This window comes from Ovis aries, chromosome 16 (genome assembly GCF_016772045.2).
Source record: "Ovis aries strain OAR_USU_Benz2616 breed Rambouillet chromosome 16, ARS-UI_Ramb_v3.0, whole genome shotgun sequence".
NCBI lineage: Eukaryota > Metazoa > Chordata > Mammalia > Artiodactyla > Bovidae > Ovis > Ovis aries.
This window is the reverse complement of record NC_056069.1, coordinates 29,543,255-29,566,316: the sequence shown is the minus strand read 5'-3', so window position 1 is coordinate 29,566,316 and position 23,062 is coordinate 29,543,255. Positions and strand designations below refer to the sequence as shown.

General features: G+C 37.6%; 1 protein-coding gene and 1 non-coding gene across 2 annotated transcripts in view; both read right to left on the bottom strand.

Moving 5' to 3' along the window:
* HCN1 (hyperpolarization activated cyclic nucleotide gated potassium channel 1) overlaps nt 1-23,062 on the bottom strand; it is a 452,456-nt gene that overhangs the window by 140,398 nt on the left and 288,996 nt on the right. The gene's annotated exons all lie outside the window — the stretch shown is intronic.
* On the bottom strand, nt 16,765-16,867 carry LOC114118804 (U6 spliceosomal RNA). Its single transcript, XR_003591965.2, has one exon. It is a non-coding gene; the product is annotated as a U6 spliceosomal RNA (small nuclear RNA).

Below are 23,062 nucleotides of genomic sequence, written 5' to 3'. Positions count from 1 at the left end.
GGCTCCATATTTTGCTCCATTAACCTACTTGACTATTTCCATGTTGATAGAATATGGTTTTAAAATACAGTAACCTTAGAATCTATCTATCTATCTATCTGTCTATCTATCTACCTATCCATAAAGCAAAGACCCCTCTCAATCCTAACGGGAGTTTAAACTGAGTTACTGAGTAAACAAATTTGAGCAATACCATGTTTTAAGCAGAAAAAGAAAATCTGGATAGATGATTGCAGATGTGGGACAGGATATTTGAGAGAAAACTCTTTATAGGAACAGTCATCAAATCCAGAAATTTCATTATCTACCTATCTATCAAAAGAGTTACTCATGAATAAGACAGTCTAAAATATAGAATGATATGTAAGAAAATAAGGACTACACTAGCAAACATATTGTCAGATTTGAAGGCATCACATTTTTTTAGTATAATATGAAAAACTGATTCAGAAAACATTCAGAAAACTAAGATCATGGCATCCGGTCCCATCACTTCATGGCAGATAGATGGGGAAACAGTGGAAACAGTGGCTGACTATTTTTCTGGGCTGCAAAATCACTGCAGATGGTGATTGCAGCCATGAAATTAAAAGATGCTTACTGCTTGGAAGGAAAGTTATGACAAACCTAGGCAGCACATTAAAAAGCAGAGACATTACTTTGCCAACAAAGATCTGTCTAGTCAAGGCTATGGTTTTTCTAGTGGTCATGTATGGATGTGAGATTTGGACTATAACAAAAGCTAAATGCCAAAGAATTGATGCTTTTGAACTGTGGTGTTGGAGAAGACTCTTGAGAGTCCCCTGGACTGCAAGGAGATCCAACCAGTCCATTCTAAAGGAGATCAGTCCTGGGTGTTCACTGGAAGGACTGATGCTGAAGCTGAAACTCCAGTACTTTGGCCACCTCATGTGAAGAACTGACTCATTGGAAAAGATCCTGATGCTAGAAAGATTGAGGGCAGGAGGAGAAGGGGACAACAGAGGATGGGATGGTTGGATGGCATCATCGACTCTATGGACATGGGTTTGGGTGGACTCTGGGAGTTGGTGATGGACAGAGAGGCTTGGTGTGCTGCAGTTCATAGTGTCACAAAGAGCTGGACATGACTGAGCAACTGAACTGAACTGAACTGAAAAGCTGAAGTTTCTCAACAGGGAATGATACAATCTGAAAGGACAAAATTTATACTTTAAGAAGAGTGATCAGGAAGCATTGTTGCAGAGTCATTCTAAACTGAGGATGATTTTTTCTGCCTAAGGGAAATGTGGCAACATAAGGAGACCTTTTTGTTTTTAGTGGGTAGAAGCTAGTAAAGCTGCTGCTGCTGCTGCTAAGTCACTTCAGTCGTGTCTGACTCTGTGTGACCCCATAAATGGCAATCCACCAGGCTCCCCCGTCCCTGGGATTCTCCAGGCAAGAATGCTGGAGTGGGGTGCCATTTCCTTCTCCAATGCATGAAAGTGAAAAGTGAAAGTGAAGTTGCTCGGTCGTGTCTGACTTTTCACGATGCCATGGACTGCAGCCCACCAGGTTCCTCTGTCCATGGGATTTTCCAGGCAAGAGTACTGGAGTGGGGTGCCATTGCGTTCTCCAGTGAAGCTGCTAAACATCCTAAATTCGCAGGAACGTTCTCCCACAGCCTAGAATTATCTGGCCCCAAATGCAAACAATGAAGAACTGAGAAATCCTAGTATGGTGGACAGACTTAACAATGGATTGTTGTTGCTGCTGTTCAGTTGCTGAGTTGTATCTAACTCTTTGTGATCCCATGGACTGTAGCCTGTCAGGCTCCTTGTCCATGGGATTTTCCAGGCAGGAATACTGAGGTGGGTTGCTATTTCCCTCTCCAAACAGTCCATACATAAGTCAATTTAAAAGCTATTACCAGTTTAAGGGAGTTGAAATGAGAGCAAAAATCATATAAAGATGTAAAGTATAAAACAACAACAATAAGAACAACAGGTTTTTCATAAAATGGTAAAAGAGGGGTCCTTCCCTAGTGGCTCACTGGTAGAGAATCCACCTGCCAATGTGGGAGATGTGGGTTTGATCCCTGTGTTGGGAAGATCACCTGGAGAAGGAATTGGCAACCCACTCCAGTAGTCTTGCCTGGGAAATCCCATAGACAGAGGTGCCTTGAGGGCTACCGACCATGGGGTTGCAATGAGTCAAACATAACTTCACAATTGAGCGTGCCCATGAAAGAAAGAGGATATTAGAATAACTCAGGGGGTTATAAAATTTTTAGAAAGATTCATGCAATATATGCTTTTCTTTATGGAGGAGAGTGGATCCCACCACCTAATCAGGTGATGGGATCTTCTCTATTATTCTATGAAACCAGTATCATTGAATTTCCACTGCACATATTGTGTTTATAAGAGCCAACACAGCCTTCACAGTGGTATGTAAGTATTTAGGTGGCAACCATGTGATTATGAGGCTGTTGTTGAAAGAATCCCACCTGGAGAAACAGTATTTTATGCCATTACCTCCATCGTCTTTTATCGCTTCTCATCCTTCCCACCACCCCCCATCCCACTACTGCTGTCCTAACAGGAAAAATTCAAGTTGGAAAATTAGATTGACTGTGATAAAATACAAATACAGCATTATCTTTGAAAACTAATATGATAAAAAGAGCATGTATAGCTCTAAATTGTTCAAGGTACCGATTATTATACTAAACTAGTTTAGTCTTATCATCATACAATTCTTAAGATGATGATGTTGAGGCGGAAAACATAGTGACTTGCTCAAAGTTACCAATATGTAAGTGGAATAATCCACTTTTATAACCCAGGCAGTCAGACTCTGGGGACCATATTATTATTAACCACTTTATTAACCCAGGCAGTCAGGCTCTAGGGACCATATTATTAACCACTCTATATGATACTGATTGTGACTTTGTAAACTTAATTATATTTCTAACTTCAGGCAAAATATTGAGAGAGAAAGACTAACTGACCAGTTCAAATTTTACATTTCAGCCCTTATTTAATATAGCAAATTAAAATAAGGCAAAGAATAAGCATAAAGAAAGAAAAGAGAATCTAGAGGCTTTTGTGAAAAATCCAAGAATGGTTCTATTCCCAATATATTCTATTTATTTTATTATGTGTCTGTTCTCTTTTCATCTTTTAAAAATGATTATATCATATTTTAGTCTACACCAATAATAACATGAATAAGAAACTGTATACTAGCAGTGCTTTACCATACCATCTAAATATCACCAGTTTACATGTAATCTGAATCTTACTGAAAGTAAATAAATTATCTGTGAGCTCTGATTTAATTAGGGCTTGTCCTGTTTTCATTTCAAGTAATGATTTACTAACAAATTGCTCCCTATAGATTATTTTTTATTATTCAAAGTATTCACTCATTTAATTCATCACTTCATTGAGATATCATTGAAACCAATTACCTCTTGAGGAAAATGTACTGAGCCAAGTTATAGGAAAATATACATATATATGATAGTTTTATTATACCATCAGAGAAATTTCATATAGAAAAAATTATATTTTGAATTTTCTCTAGGTTTACTTAAAATCCTTTGTAAGCATTTGATTTGACACCCTGTTTGTACTGCTATTGAATTTGGGACAGAGTGAAGGGATGTGGCAAAAAGAGAAATACTTATTCTAGAGTGTCTAAGATCTCCTGACACAGGACATTCAAATTCAAACCAAACCACTTAGTAACACAACATGGCAACAAAAGTTTTCCAGTTCATCATCTTTCACATGAATTAAATTTTTGTTAAGTTAGGAGGCCAAAATATTCCATCATTGAATACCTGAAATAACTATTCATCTTTTGAAAGCAAATATGAATATAAATATATTAAGTAGGTAAAATCTTAGCAAAATCTGGTACACAGAATTTAGAGGTTCAAAAATTCACACGTGTATTCTTAAGTTATTAAAGAAGAGGGGTCACAAAGTAGTAAACTGGAAACCCAGGTAGAGAATCAGCTAGGTTACCAAATTTCTATCAGTGTGTTTAATTACTTTCATGATTATTGAATAAACTTATTACTGATACCAATTATAGCAATGCCAATCAGACCAAAAGTTGCACTGAGTCTCCAAGATAAGGAATATAACACAATATAATATGCCTGAAGTCATAAGTGTCAGTAAAACAGGTCATCAATTCCAAATATACTGTATTCACTTGAATATGTTATGATTTTACTTTATCTGTATTCACAAAAACAGAATTAGGGCAGTAAACAGTTGTTCTCCATCGATTTCACAGTGCTGAAGAAGGATACCATCAACAGACTTTAGGTGCAAGCCTTATTGCTTTGCCTGGGCACTCAGTCATGTCCAACTCTTTGAAACTCCATGGACTATAGCCTGCCATGCTTTTCTGTCCATGGGACTATCCTGGCAAGAATACTGGAGAAGATTGCCATTTTCTCTTCCAGGGGATCTTCACGACCCAAGGATCGACCTTGTGTTTTCTGTAGTTCCTGTATTGGCAGGCGGATTCTTTACCGCTGAGCTACCTGGGAAGCTTTATACTGAATAGTAATTGGAATAGAATTAACTCAGTTTTTAAATATTAATTTTAGTTATTTTTTCTTTGAAATATGTCTGCTAGAATTATTGGATTCATATATTTACTACAAACCCAAACATTTAAACAACATTTTTGGAGAGGTCCCCATCTTAGTTGAATGAAACACAGTGACTTTTTGTTACAGATCGTGTTAAGTGATAATGTCAGTAAGAAGACAAGTAGAGATCATTTCATAGTGAGTGCTCAGTCATGTCTGACTCTTTGCAACCCTATGGACTGTAGCCCACTGGGCTCCTCTGTCCATGTATTTTCCAGGCAAGAATACTGGAGTGGGTTGCCATTTCCTACTTCAGGTGATATTCCTAACCCAAGGGTTGAGTGTGTGTCTCCTGTGTTTCCTGCACTGGCAGGCAAATTCTTTGCCACTGTGCCACCTGGGAAGCCCACTCAACTCAGTGAGTCCACCCTCAACTCAATGAGCCCATCATAAACTGAATTATTCAGTAGGAATATTGTGCATGCCATTTCTAAGGAGATCTGTGGTAAAGAATGCCAGCAATGGTAAGTGTAGTGTCAAAATGGGGATAACTAAAATAAATACTTCTTTAAAAATACATATATACTATATACATATATACATATACATATATATATATATAGCAACATTTTCCCTATAGCATGGTGTGGTGCAAAGTAAACATTAACCTCAAAGTTCACAAGAAGATAGAGACCCTACCAACACTGTCCTTTTGTTAATTCTGTGACCTATCAACCTTGCTATGTAATATTAGCACTGTATTTTTAAAAGTATTGTGGGTTTCCCTCATAGCTCAGTTGGTAAGGACTACATCTGCAATGCAGGAGACCCTGGTTCAATTCCTGGCTTGGGAAGATCCTCTGGAGAAGGGATAGGCTACCCACTCCAGTATTCTGGCCTGGAGAATTCCATGGACTGTATAGTCCATGGGTCACAAAGAGTTGGACACAACTGAGTGACTTTCAGTTTCAGGAAATAGTGAATCATTTCTATTCCAGTCACATGATAGAAGCTCTTGAATTCTTGGAATATATATTTGTACTCTTGATAGTAATATTTCCAAATAAATCCAAAGCCATGAATTTTAGCAATGACATTTAAAAAAATCAGATATACAGTCACATGTATTATTTCAGTTGGGGAAATTTATTTTTCTTATTTGTAGTGTTATGATCTGCTTACAGTGCGTACAAACATTTACACCTTTGGCATCAAACATTTTGCATTACAGGAGAGTTTAAACACTTTATTTTTAGCAATAAAATATAAAGTAACTGAATAACTAAATTGTTGCTAACATAAACAGAATGATGGCTAGTCATTTTAAGAGCTTGATTTAGGCATGTTCCCTCGTCAGTTAATCCTTTGAATTCTTTCTTTTTTCATTAGTGGTGACAAAATACAAAATCCAAATTAAGTAGGTTTATAAATTAAAGTTTAATAGTGATTTAGATTATGGATATTTTCCTCACATTTTTTCAATGTTGGTGCATTATTTTAAAATAAAAGTTAAACAAATCAATATATTACTTTTAAATTTGGCATATCTATTAACTCCAACTTTTGTACTAAGAATTCATTAACACTTATAGAAAGGCACTAATTGGACATTATTTCAAGATTTTAAACATGATTTTTTATTAGAATTAGCATTTCAAGAAAAATATTTCGTTGTATCTGTTTGCACAAGTAAATATAAGGAATTGTATTTTACATATTTTCTATATATAAATATTGGTAAATATATTTTATATACACATAAATATAAAGGAACAATGGAAGAGATTGGCATAAACAGAACACTTAACTCTTTGCAAGATACTACTACATCATCTCAGACTTCCCTTGTAGCTAAGTAGGTAAAGAATCTGCCTTCGATGCAAGAAACCTGGGTTCAATCCTGGGCCTGGAAAATCCTCTGAAGAAGGAAATAGCAACCCACTTCAGTATTCTTGCCTGGAGAATCCCGTGGATAGAGGAGTCTGGTGGGCTACAGTCCATGAGGTTTGCAAGAGTCAGACATGCCTCAGTGACTAAACCACCAGTATTACATCATCTCATTGCTCCTTATAAAATCTTGAAACCTGATATTGTTATTACACGGAGGGAATACAAAGCTTGGAAAAATTAAATTTCTTGAAAAAAGAAATTTTTCAAAGTGACACACTTGTAGGTGGCAAAGCTAGAATGAAATCATAGGTCTGCTAAAGCATAGTATAATCCTCTCCATTCCAAAGATCATAGGCATGTATTTTATAACCATTATATGAGTAAAATTCACAATAATTATTATGCAGATTTTTCAACCATTTTAAGAACATAACTGTAGCACAGAAATTCTTTACATTATGTACATACTTTCATTGCAAAGGGAAAAGGAAATCTCTACTGCACCTTAACGGAATTTAGAGGAAAAATTATTTCAGGTTTTCATCAGAGAAGACCTCTGAGGGAAAATTCCCTGGAGCATCTGAGGTCAATAAAGATGGCTTGGTTATATGGTTGTATTTCACTTTCATATTTTCCTATTGGCCAAGAACTCTCAAAGGGTTCTCCTCCTTTCCTCCTATCCCCATAGCCAAGGATGGAGCAAACTATCTTGGTGTCTAATAAGGAGTCTTTTGAAAGGAAATCCTTGTCTGAGACTTAAGGTGTCTAACAGGAAGGAGTCTTGTGAAAGGAAATCCTTGTCTGAGACTTAATCCTACAGAGAGTTGGAAGGTGCAAGTGACATCGAGAGGCAAATTCAGCATGAAACAATAACTGATGCTGTGTACTGTCACTCAATACCTGGCTGAAGTAAAATAAGCATTGATGTCATTTTCTAAGTGCTTTTATTTAATATGCACACAAAGAGTCAGACATGACTTAGTGACTGAACAACAAACCTGCGTTAAATTAATTGAATGGATTTTAGCAAAGCAGCTCTGCACTGATTATCTTCCAATTAGTAGATCATCTCCTTTTTATGGCATTCTCAAGTTGTTTAACTCTGCTAATTAGAGGTTTTTGCATCTTACTAATGTTAAAAATGACTAAAATTATAGTGAAATGAAGAATCATAATCTTTTTGCTAGGCTCAAACTTCTGCTCTTAATAAGAAAAGCAGCTACCTGAGACATAAAATGGAGAAGGCAATGGCACGGTGGGTAAAATAAAAGAAGCAGAGAGTAAAGAACATTTTCCAGCCTGAGCATAGCCTTTGGGTGGTTATTATTAATTATTAGATTATAAAATTTACTAAATATGCAATTTCTGTTTATGGTTGCCATATAAAAACAAGGAATTAGATTTTCTTCCTAGATAATTTGCACATATGTCAATTTGTATGGCAGATGGTGGACTGTAGAAAGAATCTGCTTTTTATGCAGGTTAAATCAATCAGTTTATATAAAAGACTGACTCATAAAGTAGCTGTATATAAAAAGGTGGATACAGAATAAGATGTTTATGTGTTTTCCACATAACATAGTCCTCTAAATTTATGAATAGGCTGTGTATGTGTATGTGTCTTAATTTAACAAACCTGTTTATAGCATTTTCTATTGCTAGGTACAATTTTAACCTCTTTACAAACATGTAAGTCATGAAGAATTTTATTGAAATATAATGTTCAAAAACAAGTATAATTAAAATATTTTTAAAATCTAGACCATAGAAAAATAAATGTGTAAGCTGTCAAGAAGCTTACTTAATAATTATTTATGTGGAAGTTAAAACAGAGCTTTTCCATTAACACAAAAGTCAGGCTTTCACTTTTTACTCTGAAATCCCACCTTAGTCATAGCAAAATTTGCTCTTAACATTTAACATATCTGTGTAATTTGGATGGTATGGTAAATAAACTTCTCTGCTTTTTCTTTTTATTTCTGGGTTTGCTACTGGGCCAGGGACCTGACCACCACTTGTAAGAAGGGACAGTGAAATAAATAAAAATTTCAACCCATGAACATATTTATCTACAGTAGACTGACTTTCATCCATAGAAAGTTATAATTGTATGAGACTTGGGCAAAAATTTAGTCTGTCCCCTTATAAGCAAACTGAGTTTCAGAATCTCCATGGTGATAAGGTAAAAAATGTAAAAACATATAAGTAAATAAACAAATAGTTACATAAATGAGAGTACTGAGGCTATCCAATTTCATTTTAATCTAACATGCAAGGAACAACACACCTAAGGTCTCAACTCATCTGTCTAAGAATTGAAAAACAAAATGAAGCTCTCATGTCTCTACATGCTTGCAAGTATCACTTACACTATAGTTGCATAATTATAGTAATGATCATAACGTCACCACCATCAACAACAAAACCATCGAGTTCAGCTTATATAGATCTTTTACAGTTAGAATTTAATTTATCTTTGTGATTATCACAACAGTTTTATGGTAGCTAGAGCAGCTTTCATTATATTCATTTTACTTTTGAGGATGAAGTTCAAAGTTTTGTTAACTTGCCCCGTGGTCTCATAGTAAGAAGCAGTACCTCTCCATTTGTTCATTGCAAATACACTGCATTTTATGCCATAGTTTAATAATTGCTATTCTGTACTCGGTTCATATTTGGATATTTAAGAGGAAAAAAAATCAATCATGATCTGGTTAAACTATTTCCATTCTGAAAGTGATAGTACAAGTCAAGTTATTATTACAATATATCTAGGTAAAATGATAAGGTCATCCACTATAATCTGTATTGCTCAGCATTGCCCTCAGGTTATCTATTTCACTGAAATATACTCTTATTAGATCAACATCTAATTAAGTTATACAGAAAACCATTTCCCTATGCTCAGGCTATTTCAATCACAAGTTTGAAAGATAAATGACATCAGTTAAAATTATTGTGTTACTTTAGAAAAATATTTTTTAAATTCATCTTGTTTACAGCAAAGTAGTAATTACATAAATCAGCAACAGTACATCTTATTTAATTCTAAACAGAAGACCTTAAATTGCAGACAAACAAATAAAGCATTCAATTACAATCAATGCTGGAACTTGGTGTATTGATTATGCAATCGAATAAAATAAGCCTAGGAAATCCTCTGCTGTGTAAGGCTGTGCAAAAGGCAGAAGGTATTGAGTACTTAGAGTTATTTTTAGAAGTCTAACCCACAGCTTGAAGATCTTTTTTAAAAAAACTTTTTATTTTATATTGTAATATGGCCAATTGGCAATATTGTGATAGTTTCAGGTGGACAGCAAAGGGACTCACCCATATTTATAAATGTATCCATTCTCCCCCAAGATTCCCTCCCATCCAGGCTGCCACAGAACATTGAGCAGAGTTCTGTGGGCTATATAGTAGGTCCATTTTTAAATACAGCAGTGTGTACATGTTAATCCCAAACTTCTAACTATCCCTTACCCCCATCCTTCCCGGCTGGTCACTTTAAGTTCCTTCTATAAGTCTCTGAGTCTGTTTCTGTTTTGTAAATAAGTTCATTGTATCATTTCTTTGTAGATTTTGCATAAAAGGGATATCATACTGCAATATTTCTCTTCCTCTGCTTGACTTACTTTACTCATGATGACAATCTTCACTTAGTATGACAATCTCTAGGTACACAACTTAGAGCTCTTATCCCATGACATGTATTTTTATAGTGTTTTCGTAGCATGTATGGCTTGTCCATCAGTTACTGATATGAAAGAATACTCTTGCTTTGACTTCTAAATCTACACAAGCCTTATACAAATATAAGTATTATAACATGTGGACTCCTTGATCTTACCAACAACTTTACATAAAATTCAAATATCAAATAGTACTTAAGGCAAAACATATATCTTGATCAATAGAATCAAACCAAATACACTTTTTACTAGTACTAGAATGGTTAAATGCTAGAGTCTCACTTCTGTATAATAAATCAATTCTCCAATCACATTACATTTCATTGTGAGTATGTGTGTGTGTGTGTGTGTGTGTGTGTGTGTGTGTGTGTGTCTATGTATATTAGAAAGAGAAAGGAAGGGCCTGAGAGGGGGAGAGAGACAAGAGTTTCTTCTTTTCAAGGCTCAGACTATCTTCCTTCAGCCATATTACTTGGAGATCTGTAAGAAAACAAACTATAAAACAGAAAAAAAAAAGGAGATAATTTGAAACAGCTTGTTTTACTTTCTCCTTTTCTATTTTTTCTTCCAGTTTTTGGTTCTACCAGCTTAAAAAAAGACTAGGAAAATGGTGATTCAGACATAATTCCCATCTCTGATAAGCTCCTCTCAATTCTCTAAATCAGAACAAAAATACATGCACGATCATCTCATATTCAACATGGCATTACTATCCATAGAAAATGTTGATGTGAAATAAGTTCTTGTTGAACTTCAGGAGATTCCTTTGAAAATATGCTAATGAGCATATTCTAGCTATTTTCTTATGGCATGGAAAAGGAAACCAAGGTTATCTTAGTTTTAGGAAAGAAGCAGTTTTTACTCTAGTTCTGCACACAAAAAATATCATAATAAAAAGGCAAATGCTACAAGAAATGAAGTGTCCCTAAATTTTTTGGTAGAATTCTTCAGTTCAGTTCAGTTCAGTTACTCAGTCATTTCCGACTCTTTGCAACCCCATGAATCACAGCACGCCAGGCCTCCCTGTCCATCACCAACTCCCAGAGTTCACCCAGACTCATCCATCAAGTTGGTGATGCCATCCAGCCATCTCATCCTCTGTCATCCCCTTCTCCTCCTGCCCCCAATCTCTCCCAGCATTAGGGTCTTTTCCAATGAGTCAACTCTTTGTATGAGGTGGTCAAAGTACTGGAGTTTCAGCTTCAGCATCAGTCCTTCCAATGAGCACCCAAGACTGATCTCCTTTAGGATGGACTGGTTGGATCTCCTTGCAGTCCAAGGGACTCTCAAGAGTTTTCTCCAAAACCACAGTTCAAAAGCATCAATTCTTCGGTGCTCAGCTTTCTTCACAGTCCAACTCTCACATCCATACATGACCACTGGAAAAACCATAGCCTTGACTAGACGGACCTTTGTTGGCAAAGTAATGTCTCTGCTGTTCAATATGCCATCTAGGTTAGTCATAATTTTCCTTCCAAGCAATCTTCTAATCTTCCAATCTTTTAATTTCATGGCTGCAATCACCATCTGCAGTTATTTTGGAGCCCCTCTTTATATTTAAAGTCTGACACTGTTTTCACTGTTTCCACATCTACTTCCCATGAAGTGATGGGACCAGATGCCATGATCTTCGTTTTCTGAATGTTGAGCTTTAAGCCAACTTTTTCACTCTCCTCTTTCACTTTCATCAAGAGGCTTTTGAGTTCCTCTTCACTTTCTGTCATAAGGGTGGTGTCATCTGCATAGCTGAGATTATTGATATTTCTCCCGGCAATCTTGATTCCAGCTTGTGCTTCTTCCAGCCCAGCGTTTCTCATGATGTACTCTGCATATAAGTTAAATAAGTAGGGTGACAATAAATAGCCTTGACGTACTCCTTTTCCTATTTGGAACCAGTCTGTTGTTCCATGTCCAGTTCTAACTCTTGTTTCCTGACCTGCATATAGGTTTCTCAAGAGGCAGGTCAGGTGGTCTGGTATTCCCATCTCTTTCTTACCTATTTCTAATTCTAAAATTATGTAATGCCAATGCAACCCACAATTTTAATCACTTTGGACATGGGACATGATAATCAGTGCTTCCTAAGAAACACTGCTTAGTACAATTCCTGAAGAAGACTAATCTATATCATCTTAATTAAATTTGCCAAATTTGTTACAAACTGGCCAACTTGCAGGAACACAACCAGACATTTCATGTATATATGTGTTCTTAAACTTCCTCTGATATGGAAGGAACCAACACCATGGCTTACTAGCACAGCTAGAGAAGGCCTTAACAATTAACAGCATGTATTTCTCAGTCAAGAGGGACTGTTCACGAAAAAAAGAAGTAAACATGCAAAGCTTAATGATTTCTCTTGTGCATCACTTCCAAGACTCATGCCAAATTTTTCCAAGCTAGTTCTAAAATGGTTAATCTGCTCTGATGAGTAAACAGTCTTTCACCTTCAACCAGTTGAGCACTAGTGACATGGGTTAACAAAACCATCTGTGTGAGTTTGGCTGTGGGTATAGGTGTCTATGGACCCAAGGCTTGCCTAGGAGGGGTATAACATAGTGTGCAACCTGTGTGCTGTCCCAGGGAGTACTGTGACACTAGGTTCTCCAGACAGTGGAGAAGCAGCGGCAAACCTCAGTAGTACCAACTTCCATCAGATTGCAGATGAGGTTTGGAAGGAGAGTTCCAAATTCTCCAACCAGAGAATCAAGACAAGAAATGGCCTACTCAATAGTCTCTCCCACATCTTCTTCTAAGATGCTAGAAATTACCTTGAGTTTCTCTATTTTAGGTAAGAAAGTAAAATCAGTGACATTTTCTGGATGGTCATGATTTAAATGCCTGTGCACTACCCTACCTGTGTATCAGGGCTTCCCTGGTGGCTCAGCTGGTAAAGAATTTGCCTGCAGTGCGGGAGATCTGGGTTTGATCCCTGAGTTGGGAAGATCCCCTGAAGTGAAAGGCTACTCACTCCAGTATTCTGACCTGGAGAATTCCATGGACTATACAGCCCATGGGATCACAAAGAGCTGGACACGACTGAGTGACTTTCACACTGCCTAAAGTCAGTATATCCTCCTCCTGTGGCCTGCAGTTTCCTTGGCTGGCCCCCAATAAGGTTGAGGTTTGACTCTCAAATACTGGAACTGGATGAGTTTTGGATAGCCCCAAGCAGAGAAGGCAGGAGGAACATCCCAAGATGAGTTCTTTAGAGAAAGATAAAACTTGAATGCCATAAAATTGAAGGCAAATGTCAGAAGTAGACTCTCTCAATTGAGAAGATATAGGACTGGAGTCAGGTATGAATGATGAGGTGCAGACAGATTGCTGTTGCTTTGGAATGGCCCATGGCTTTCCTTTGGCTACCACTGGAAATGTATTATTGGTTAGAAAGTAATGGTTCAAAGGATTTTTTGTATCCTTCATTTTTTTTTTAGAGTGAGGTGGCATGCTGCGTTAGTGAAGAGTCACCCTTGAAGGTTGGTAAAGGATAAAAAATTAAAAATATATGTCTCCATATAAGGAATGGGTCTTCGCAACACCAGGGACTATAGCCTGCAAGGTTCCTCCATTCATGGGATTTTCCAGGCAAGAATACTGGAGTAGTTTGCCATTTCCTTCTCCTGGGCATCTTCCCAACCCAGGGATCGAACCTGGGTCTCCTGAATTGCATGCAGACTCCTTATCATCTCCATATAAGGAATAGAAAGGTTTATAGAAACTTGGGGTAGAAAATGAATGGCACTCAGAAAAGTAAATACTAGAGCATCATTTATGATAAAGGTGAAATCTGAGCAGTGGGGTAGGGAGAGTAGCAATAGAAGTCATAAAGGAAAAAGTATTAGTTTTAATTATGTTTATAAACTCACCTGACATTAACACAGTAGAGACATAATGTAGCTTTATGAGAAGACGTAAAATGTATCGACATTCTTTGTAAAACAACAGGTGGCATGAAATTATAAATGATAGTATTACTGTTATTGTTATTATTAGTCAGCACTATACATTGATAAGGACATGGTTCCCTGAGGATCTCTATTATATATGCCAATTTGAAGATATTCAGAGTTGATTCTAGTTATGCATTTTTCTCCATATTTTGTTAGCCATATAATGCAGGAGTAAATTGCACAAGTAAAATGGATCAATATTTTGACAAAGTAGAAATACAGAACTTTCAGAGGTAGAAAAAAAGGTGAAGAATAATTAGTATTTAGAATGGTAATACAATCACAGAAATAAGAAGGGACAGGAGAATTTGGTTAATTATCTCAGAATGAACTAAGACATTTCTAAAGACAAATTCCGTAGTGAACTAAGGGATTCTCAAAGGCAATGGTCTACTCCTGAAATTTAAAAAAATGATAAATATATACTCATGAACACAAAACACAAGGGATTAAAGCTAAACTAGAAACAGAATTCACATATCTCAAAGCCAACAGGTTGCCCCAAAGTTTAAGAAAAACAACTGAGCTTTATCATGTACTCCAGATGTTAATAAAGTGGACCATTTGGAAAGGAAAGAAGTTCCAGAAAACAAATGTTCACGAGCAATGGACCTTTGTTATTCTAACAACATATAAATAACAAAATATAAATCACAGGGGCACTGATGCCATTTACTAGACTAAGCAGGAGTTTTACTTCACATATTTTTATTCATGAGTGAAATATGACAGGTTTCACTTCAATTAAGAACTTATTTATTTGTTAACCTATTTCTCTCTTCCACTCTTCCATGATGCCTTTTCCCATAAAATAAGCAACAAATCCCAAGAAAATCTAGTTTACTCTCAATACTTAGGTGAACAGAGTTGAATATGATTTATCAAAATAAGAGACCACTCCCCTTTCCTCTAGCCCTAACAATTTACATGGATGCCCTTTACTTGGCTTTAAACAGATATCCCAAATTCTGTGTGTCCAAATAGAACTCATCTAAACCGAGCCTACAAGCATGGAAACACACTGTTCCCAAACCCTCCTGTTCAGTTTACTGACTCCATATTGTAGTTCCCTTCTGTCCACTGGGTGGACCCAAAGCATCCATGCAGAAGGGCAGCTAAGAGACTTCCCTGGCGCTTGAGAGGTTAAGACTCTGCCTTCCAACGCAGGGGACCTGTGTTTGATCCCTGGTCTGGGAACTGGGGATCCCTCATGCTGTGAGGCAGCTGGACCTGTGTGCCATAGCTATCACCACAACTAAGACCTGATGATGCCAAATAAATATTAAAAAGAGAGAGCAGCTAAGCAGTGCTTGTTCCCACTTTATCATCTGCTTTACCATAGTTCTCAGGCCAGCAGGCTTGAAAGTACATATTTATAACAGAAAACGTGAAAGTAAAAGTGTTAGTCACTCAGTCATGCCCAACTCTTTGCAACTCCATGGACTATATGTAGCCTGCCAGGCTCCTCTGTCCGTGGAATTCTCCAGGCAAGAATACTGGAGTGGGTTGCCATTCCCTTCTCCAGGGGGATTTCCTGACCCAGGGACTGAACCTGGGTCTCCTGAATTGCAGGCAGATTCTTTATCATCCGAGCCACCAGGGAGGTCCATTTATTACAGAACAACCAACCAAATGGAGAAGGCAATGGCAACCCACTCCAGTACCCTTGCCTGGAAAATTCAATGGACGGAGGGGCCTGGTGGGCTGCAGTCCATGGGGTCGCTAGGAGTCAGATACAACTGAGTGATTTCACTTTCACTTTTCACTTTCAAGCATTGGAGAAGGAAATGGCAACCTACTCCAGTGTTCTTGCCTGGAGAATCCCAGGGACGGGGGAGCCTGGTGGGCTGCCGTCTATGGGGTTGCACAGAGTCGGACATGACTGAAGCGACTTAGCAGCAGCAGCAACCAACCAAACACACATAAACACCAATTTTTAAAAATCCTTTTTTTTATCAACACATTTTTATAATATGGAAAACAACTTGACATTGCTAATAGTCATGCTATTAACTATCATCATTAAAAGGCATGCTTGTGTGTACTTCTTCTAGGATCATGACCCTGGCCAGTTGTTTCCCTTCCTAAGTTTTTAAAAATCAAATTATACTTCTGTGATGGACATTATCTCATAATTAGATGCTATCATCTTTTAAGTGGTGGTTGATGTTAAACTGACCCTTCTGTTCTTTCATCATTAGACTTCGATTCTGCTGCTTTATTCCTAAAGCTGGTTAGGGTTTCTTTTATTGTCTATTTTAGTTCTCTGTTGAACAGAACATAAAGCTCCTTTCTTCTTATTCTAGCTTTATTGAGATAATCAGGGCTTCCCTGGTGGCTCAACAGTAAAGACTCTACCTGCCAATGGAGGGGACATGGGTTCAATCTCTGGTTTGGGAAGATTCTCTGAAGAAAGAAATGGCAACCCACTCCAGTATTGTTGCCTGGGAAATCCCATGGACAGAGGAGACTGGTGGCTACAGTCCATGGGTTTGCAAAAGAGTCAGACACAACTTAGGGACTAAACAATAACACATTTGATAATTGATAAATAACATTGCATTCATTTAAGATATACAATATAATGATATATGTATCAATTGTGATAATCACAATAAGTTAGTTAACATCCACCACCCCACACAGTTGCAAAAATATAGAATGCTTCAGGAATTTGCATGTCACCCTTGTGCAGGGACCATGCTCATATCTGTATCCTTCTAAGTTTATGTGTGTGCTAAGGAAGTGAACACTAAAGCTCATTTTCTTCACCTTGATGAAAAAATGCTTCATTTTACTTGGATTTTTAGTGTCTGGATTATTACAAATTAAGACACAAATGTAGAGAGGGAAATGGCAACCCACTCCAGTATTTTTGCCTGGGAATTCCATGGACAGAGGAACCTGGCAGGCTATAGCCCATGGTGTTGCAAAGAGCTGGACACAACAAAGCAACTAATACACACACACAAGACACAAATGACTATCTCTATCTCTACTTTAACTCCTTCTAGTCCATTCTCCAGCAGCACATTCAATCTATGTACACACATGCTTAAAGCTTTCTCATAGCCTCAAAATTAAGTCAAATGTACCAAGGGATCACACCAAGCTGACATCACTCCTATCTCTATTTTCAGTCCCACTCCTTAACTTTGTTACCCCCTACACCAAAACCCAGACAACTCTTGCCACCCTAAACTACTTGCCATTCCCCAACAAGCCAGTTCACTCTCCTCCATGCCTTTACATAGGTGGTTTTCTGACTCAGTATATGCTGTGGCTTCCTTCCCCTTTGGCTGGCCATTTCTCTAGTCTTTCAAGATGCAGTTCATTTTCAAACATTCTCAAAGATCTACCTTTATCTCTGCAATTCAGCCCTCCCAGTAGGTTCAGCTCCCATCTGTATAACCCATCACTTATCATGTGACCGCACTGTACAACCTGTTTCTCTGGTAGCCTTCACCAGTGTAACCAAAACTCCCTAAACGCAGGGATCATATCCTAACCATCTTTGTATCACAAACATCTAGCAGTGATTGATATTAATGGAATCTAGGAAAACTACCTAACTGACTTCAAAACTGTATTGCAATAGTATTCTACTATATAATGTTATCATGCATGTGTGTGCTAAGTCCCTTCAGTCATATTGGACTCTGCGACCATATGGACTGTAGCCTCCCAAGCTCCTCTGTCCACAGGATTTTCCAGGCAAGAATACTGGAGTGGGTTGCTATGTTCTTCTTCAAGGGATCTTCCTGACCCAGGGATCAAACCCATATCTCTTAAGTCTCCTGCATTGGCAGATGGGTTCTTTACCACTAATGCCCCCTGAGACGCCCTAATGGTATCATAGCTACCTTGAATTGTGCTGGAAGTTGAAAAGCCAAATGCTTCTACCTGAACCACAAGAAAACCAAAATCTCTCATTAAGATTTAGAGTATTTTCACTGTGATTGATGTGAACTTTAAACTAAATGAAATCAAACAGATGCTCTTAGCAGTTTGATCAACTATTCTTCCAACAGATATCTGTATAGCAGATGGCATAAACAATTCAGCATATATTTAAATACTGATATAAAGTTAAAATAACATAAAATCTTTCAAATTTATTGAGGATTCATTCCTTCATGAGTGCCTTTTCAGGGGACTGGCATCCCTGACTAATTTTCATACATGCTCTCAAACATTTCTCTCCTCTTCACTTTCTTTCTTCTTCCAGGAAGAAGGCAAATGCCCCTTTGCAATGTTGCTATTGTTCAGTTGCTCAGTTGTGTCTCACAGTTTGCGATCCCATGGGCTGCTGCATGCCAGGCCTCCATGTCCTTCACCATCTCCCAGAGCTTGCCCAAATTGATGTCCATTGAGTCAGTGATGCCATCCAACCACCTCTTTCTCCGTTGTCCCCTTCTCCTCCTGCCTTCAACCTTTCCCAGCATCAGGGTCTTTTCTAATGTAATGCAATGTTACATTTATGCTTTTCTGGACTCAACCTGAAGCACCACTCTAGCAATGAAAGTATCATCCTTTATATATCTTTTTCAGGAAATAAAGTTGGCACACATACTCAGTATATATAAACTGACAAGAAACCTCACAGAGACTACTTTTGGTTTCCTCCGATGAGGATGATACACCTAACACTGAAAAAGGAGGTAAAAATTATTGTCTGTTATTCAAATGTGGAAATGTCCCCTGTGTAGTGAAGACAGTCCCTACAGGTCTTATGAGACAAGCATGAGAGACATAAATACGAAATTGCAGTATTGTTTATATGGTGTTATCATTTAGCTTCCAATCATCCCTGAGCATATAAAAAACTAAATAAAAAACCCACTATTTTTACTCTCTCAGTTCAGTTCAGTCACTCATTCATATCTGACATTTTGTGACCCCATGGACTGCAGCACAACAGGCTTCCCTGTCCATCACCAACTCCCAGAGCCTACTCAAACTCATGTCCATCGCATTGGTGATGTCATCCAACCATCTCGTCCTCTGTCGTCCTCTTCTCCTTCTATCTTCAGTCTTTCCCACATCAGGGTCTTTTTGAATGAGTCAGTTCTTCACATCAGATGACCAAAGTATTGGAGTTTCAGCCTCAGCATCAGTCCTTGCAATGAATATTCAGGACTGATTTCCTTTAGGATGGACTGGTTGGATCTCCTTGCAGTCCAAGGGACTCTCAAGAGTCTTCTCGAACACCACAGTTCAAAAGCATCAATTCTTCAGCGTTCAGCTTTCTTTATAGCCCAACTCTCACATCAATACATGACTACTAGAAAAACCATGGCTTTGACTGGATGGACCTTTGTTGGTAAAGTAATGTCTTTGCTTTTTAATATGCTTTCTAGGTTGGTCATAACTTTTCTTCTGAGGATCAAGTGTCTTTTAATTTGGCTGTACTCGCCATCTGCAGTAATTTTAGAGCCCAAGAAAATAAAGTCTCTCACTGTTTCCATTATTTCTCCATCTATTTGCCATGAAGTGATAGGACCGGATGCCTTAGTTTTCTGAATGTTGATCTTTAAGCCAACTTTTTCACTCTCCTCTAGAACATAATTAATCAGATATGATTGTTCTCAATATGCTCCGATTGTCTCTTGAGGGTAGATAAAATGGCAGAGGCTTTTTTCCATATAAGAATAAACCATGAGTCTTTGGTGAACAAGGGCACTGAATTTTATCCTGTCCTTTATTATCTCCCATTAGTGGGTTAGTCGCTAAGTGTGTCTGACTCTGGAGATCCTATGGAGTGTAGCCCACTAGGCTCCTCTGTCCATGGGATTCTCCAGGCAAGAATACTGGAGTGTTGCCATTTTTCTTCTCCAGGGTATCTTCCTGACCCAGAGATTGAACCCTGGTCTCTTGCATTACCTGCAGATATTGTCTGAACCACCAAGGAAGTCCCACTATTCCCCATTACTCCCCCAACATATTTTAGGACAAAAGCAATTCAAACAGTCTATATTGCCTAATCTTAGAATTCCCACGGGCTTGCCAGAATCATTCCCCATGTAAGGACCAAGTAGCAGAGAATATACTTGATTACACTGAAGTTTTAAGGTGCTTTGCCAATATCCCTGAATTAGTTTGATATTCTGTATGACTCAAGATTCAAATGCAGTTTTCTCTCAGTGCAGTGTCAGGCACATAGTCATTAAGTATCAATATACTGACTATGTTTAGTGGGTGGTCAGAGGTATTATGTAGCTACTTATAATTTAGAATTAAGAAAATTGCTGTTAATAATTTACTTTTCTGCCTAGTATATTAAGGAAATAGTTCTATAATATATTGTTCTCTGAAAAAGATAGAGCAATTACCAGGGGAACCATTTCTATCAGCTTTTGGCACTGTTAGATCAAGGTCAGAGTTAGGGGCAGAATCTATAGTTTGAGTTTACCAAGTCATGTAGTATTTGACCTTTAAATTGCTGTTTTGTCATGCCATAGCTATTGCAGAGAAAGTGATCCTGTTATATCCAGTTTCATTGCTAAAATAAATACAAGGTCATTGCCTCCAGCAGGTGACTGGAAAACATACAGTATAATCTTCTTGATCTTGACACCCAAAACACAACTAAGAGTTTTTCCCAAGGCCTTTTGAATGCACTGAGAAATATAAATAAATAAAACAATGCGTTACTCATAGTCAGCTATGAACAATTTAATTTGGCCAGGCATACAAAAGCAGCTTCCTTAAATAAGAGCTACCCAGGGTCTCATTAGTGCAGATGAAAAAAAAAAAAATCAAGGTCATGCTAAAGGTGTATGACTTCATGGTGGAAAATTTCAATCCTCCAAACACCTCCGGGTTAGAAACCAAAAAGCAAGAGGAACAACAACTGTCAGGCAGATTTCAAAATCTCATTCAGACCATTGGACAAATACTAAGTTAGGAAAAAAGCTGAAATTCTAAATATACTGAGGTATACATTTTTACAAAGTAAGGTTGACAAGGCTGAAGGTGGGTGTCGAATGTCTCTTATTATAATGAGCAGAACTTAGCATTATCTCCACACAAATGTGAAAGTGGAAAATTGAGCACCTCAGAATTCTAAAGTGACCTTTTCATGTGAATCACATCTTAGGGAAAAAAAATGATTTGTGAATTGTTCTTATGAGTAGATAAAAATGCATTTTCCTATTTATCTTTTAATCCTGGTCTGCCATATTTTGAACGATAGAAGAAAAGTGATTATAATGTTGAAATGCAAGCAAAGATGACAAAACATTAATTAAACTGTATTTATTGAATAATAAATGTAAATATTAAACATATCTTCCCCATTATACATGCTTCTATCTACTTTAATACATACTTAACTATATATCATATATATTATACCCGAATATATAAAATGAGGATAGTTACCTATCAGAGCTCATCTGAGCTAAAAATTAATGCTGATAGCATTAATGGACTTGTGATCTATTTAATTCTGCAGCTTTTAAAACCAAGAAAGCTGATCTTTTCTAAATGATGTTATGGTAGGAAAAAGGTTATGAGTGTAGGCTGGCAAGTCCATAGGAAAATAGTGGTAAGTTTCCAGTTAGATTCTGATGCTGATAAATCAATATAACTCTCAACAGCTGGGTCCTAAGATAAACGCAGATGTGTTAAAGAGAAAGCAAACAATCGTGGAAATGGAAGCAAACAGGGTGCTTAAGGACATCAGCCATCTGGGAACTGCTTCTTTGAGGAGAAGCTGTAAATCAAGTCAGTCTGCCTTCTCTGTAAAAGTGTTGTATTTTAATTTGGAGATTTATCTAATTCTATAAGTCACTGGCATAACCCAACCCAGAAGTATTACCAAAGCATAAATTGTACATTCACACTGGAGATACTTGTCTTCATCACAAAATATTAGGAGATCAATAGCAGTGTCCTTGGGCTCCTGAGGCAAGTGTCCTTTGGTGTCATGAAGCCCCAGTGATGCACAATATATTTTTGCCTGGTATCTCCTTGGACACTTTAAGGAATTTAAAAGGAACATCATATTGTGGTAGTCTGGGTTTGCTTTAAGGTACCAAATATCTTGTGCCTTGTTTGGGGGAGGTTAGAGTGTGGTTCCCTATGACACTATACAGGCTTCCTTTGATAGACAAACTTAAAGACTGTGAACTACTATTTCATATCCTATGGCATAGTTAGTAGGATGGAAAACTCTCATGGAAACACTGGGACAGTTTACCAAATGGCTGTTTATCCAGTACCTACAAATAGTTATTGGGAAGTACCTTGAATGCAAGAAATTCTCACCCCTTGGGAGAGGTTGATACTCTCATATCATGGGAAATGAGCTAGGAAGAAGACAATAGTTGGATGTCACCCAGAAACCCAAAGGAGTGCTGATAACCAGGCTGCTGGAAAAATCAAGAGTCTGACGTTCCCTAAGATATTTGAGTAGATAAGCAAGTGTTTCTATTAGAGACCTTAGAATAAGCTTTCCTGCTGGAAATCTGTCTACCCTTCCATATTTGTCCTTCAGCTCTCTGCCCTGCCCTTTGCCCAGAAAACTGACCCATTTGGATAACACAGTAACGTGTTCTGACTTCCAGTTGGATTAAGTTAATGAGAAACCTTGACAGATGATCAGAGAGAAGAAGAATGTGGTCAGTATTTTAGACTTCCACTTCAAAGAGAGTGAGTGGGCTGTGTTTTCTGTTAAAGGTAACTTCTCCTATCAAAGCAGCCCCACCTACAAGACTTTGTATTCTGGGTTTTAGTGTTGGTAGCAGTTCTCTGATTACCATCTGCTATCTCTTGTGGTCTCCAAATTCCATTTACAACTTTAATAGTCTTCTTTTGAAAACTTCCCTCAGTTTTGTAATTTGCGAACACCAAGTGTACTCTGTGTGGACCCTGGCTATGTAGTGTTTCAAGTAGAAAGGGAAGAAATATGAATACACCAGGAAAGAGAAATAAACTTGCCTGAG